The sequence below is a fragment of the Triticum dicoccoides genome, chromosome 3A (genome assembly GCF_002162155.2).
Source record: "Triticum dicoccoides isolate Atlit2015 ecotype Zavitan chromosome 3A, WEW_v2.0, whole genome shotgun sequence".
In the NCBI taxonomy this organism is placed as follows: Eukaryota; Viridiplantae; Streptophyta; class Magnoliopsida; order Poales; family Poaceae; genus Triticum; species Triticum dicoccoides.
This window is the reverse complement of record NC_041384.1, coordinates 611,080,110-611,083,531: the sequence shown is the minus strand read 5'-3', so window position 1 is coordinate 611,083,531 and position 3,422 is coordinate 611,080,110.

Genomic DNA, 3,422 nt, shown 5'->3' with positions numbered 1-3,422 from the left:
GTACTATACTAGTACTAGGAACCGGATGGAGGAGCGTCTGCACTCTTATTATAATTTTAAAATGTGATAAAGCAATCTTTAACACATTTGGTTCTCTTCGAGGGTTCCCGCATGTGATAATGGAAGTTGATTGCATGGAACACTCGCCACAATTCTCGCTTAATTCTGGCTCATATCCTGTTACAAATAGTAGCGCTCAGTAATATTTCCTCTTTTTTTGTTATTCAGCATGTAAACAGGTCAGCAAACCTTGCGGCGCATCTTCGTGCGAACCATGCTTGCTGCACTTTGAATGTGGCCGAGAGCTGGCTTGATGAAACACCTCGCTTCCTACTTCTTTTTTTTGCGGGGTACCTCGCTTCCTAGTGACCAGTGTCTTGGTTGATCGTCCTAAGAATGCTTATATATGAATAAAGCTCTCTCATTTACCCGCAAAAAAGATTAAGCCATATTAACCGGAAAGGAGGGGGTATGGACTAGCACTACTTTTTGGTGTGTCCCGTCAACTCGCAGAACGAGGAGAAGCTTGTAGGACAAGGTGAAGCTCGCTTACGCCTTTTGACTAATGCAACCTACCCTCGGTGGACATGCATCAGTCCATTCGGTGTCAGATTGTCAGAGGCATACACTATAGTACCCAACATGCGGAGTACCATCATTGTTGGACTTCACGAAGGGCGAAGAGCCAAGCGCAGTAGTACGCGTACTTGGTTTTGCACCTTCATACTACTCCACCCTCCGTCACAGTTTACAGGGCGCGCTTCATTATGATGCATTTCTCTCAATGCATTTCCACCACCAGAGAGACTTTAGACGCGTTTGGTTTAATGCTCAATTAATTAGGGCGTGGTAACCGCAATCAAGTCCACAATTTTCTCTCCATGTATTGTACTACTACGGAGTGCATGCATGTGCGTACCCAGGGTGGAAGCACTGCATGCATGTGTGTACGCATTATTCCCTCTAGTAATAGACGCCGTGCTATAACTACCAATGCTATTTTTCAGGCCGATCGCTAGTCGCCTTGGTCCCACCGATTTTTTTATTTTTTCTGAAGCGCGCTGTATAAATAGTGACGGATGGAGTAGTATGAGCAGATTCAAAGAAGAGCGTATTGATGGTTGCTTCTTCAGAGCAACTTACAGTGGGAAAGGTGGGGCTTATGATTTGACTGCTCATTACTCACTATTAATGCGGCGCAACGACCGGGCTGAGTCTCCCATGCGGTTGTGCACTACCCCCTCGGTTCTTAAATATACTCTAGAGTATTTGTCTTTCTAGAGATTTCAACGAGTGACTACTCAAATATTTGTCTATTTAGAGATTTCAAATGGACTGGCACATACGGATGTATATAGACATATTTTAGAGTGTAGATTCACTCATTTTGCTCTGTATGTAGTCACTTGTTGAAATCTCTGTTAAGACGAATAGAATATTTAGGAACAGAGGGAGTACACATACGAAGCAAAATGAGTGAATCTACACTCTAAAATATGCCCGTTTGAAATTTGTAAAAAGATAAATATTTAGGAACGAAGGAGTATAATTTTGTGCATGGCACATGGACCCGGATGATGAAGAGGCTTCTCGCAATGCTATCAAGCTTCCATCATTTGTTTACATAATTGATGTAATATACAAATAATTTTCCAGCGACATGAAATTGTACAATGGTGTGAGCTTTCAGCTTTTGTTTCGCGTGTCTTGCCATCGATGCTCTTTCAGAACCAATAAAAAACTAACTTCCTTGCTAATGCATGTCAATTATTAGCATATCAGAGCTATTAATTACATCACAACTGAAGACAAAGTTGTGAGAAGGTGTTAAATTAAAATTGATCCATGCTTTCATTGGCAGCAACGTCCCCCAAGCTCTGTCTAAATCAACAAGGCATGTTGGGAAAAAAAGTAGTTGTCTGGAGCATGCAACATTCCGATCATTTTGTGCAATTCCACTAAAATAGAGCTGAGCGTCCCTGTTCCAAAGATATCAAGTGTGATTACGATAATAGAGGACTGCTGATGAAACAATAAACACACAAATAGAAGTCGGTCACCTTTGCAGTCTCTCTTAAGACTAACTAGTTGGAGAAGATTAGGCTCGGAGTTGGATGAGGAGGATAGAGCAAAACCAATCTCCCTTTGTGTAGTCGCACTGAAATGTAGAGACGTTGCCCGTGTGACATTTTAGTACAACTGCACAAAACACTCTTAAGAAAAAAGTGATTTGTGCAGTTCACCAATAGGTCGCAATAGCAACGAGGTGAAATGGATAGCCCTGTTTGCAAAAAAGATGTAGAAAGGAAACAATTACTGGCCAATAACAGTTGATGACACATGCGACGACAAAAAAGAAGCATATTCCTTGTCCTAAGGGAAGATAACAACATGGTTGTGTTTGTCTAAAATGGTGTGAGGACGAGAATGCAATATGGAAAGTACGCCGGACGAGCTACGTTTTGGGCAAAGAACTATGGAAGATCCACATGCAGCGACATGGGAAAACGGGCAGTGGAGCAAGGCCGGAGGGGATACTTGGAGGTCCTCGGGATGTAACTAGGTGAGCGGCGGCGGGCGGAATCTGCGAGCAGGTGGCGTAGGCCCTGCCGCGCCAGAGCTTGGTCAGAGAGAACGGCATGTACCGTAGATCGGGACGTGCTGCCTCGGCGCCGTCGAACGGAGAAATGATGCACTTCCTCCCTTTCCCACGGTGGACGGGATGCAGTCGGATCAGTGACCAACGGTGTGAGAGAGAGAGAGGCCACCGCACTCCCTTTCCCCCGGTGGACGGGATGCGGCCGGATCAGTGACCAACGGTGAGAGAGAGAGGCCATCGGAGCCTTGTGTGAGATACTCTGAAGAGCGGACTACATTTTCCTCCATAAAAATCGTTTTATATTCTATGTACGCTATAACTTTATTTAAAAATAACGCAGCAACACGTCAAGTCGAACTTTGTTTCGTGCACGCGTGGTACACGACCTCCACAGGCGTTCAAATTAGCACATGGGCTGCCGTACCCGTGCGGGTGTGGCTGGGCACGAAGCGTGAGTACGTGCACGGTGCACCTATTCTCTTCTTGTATATGTACACCACCTACGTGGGGTTGTGTGAGAGAGATACAAACCTAGAGAGATATAGGGGTTGTTTGGTTCTAGTCCTAGGAGTGCCATACTTGCCTAAGGTTAGTTCTTCAAAATGAGAGCCACAAGTTGGCAAGCCTAAGGGAATCTTGCCACACTTTTTGAGTGTATGTCATGTGGGGCCCTAGTGTGGCAAAAAGTATATTGCCTAAGGTAAGGCTTGAACCGAACACTCTCCTAAGTTGGTCAAAGTTGCCTAACCTTAGGTGTGGCAACATGTGGCAACCATAGTCACAAACCAAACAGCCCCATAGTGTGTGGGTTCTTGAGAGTTTT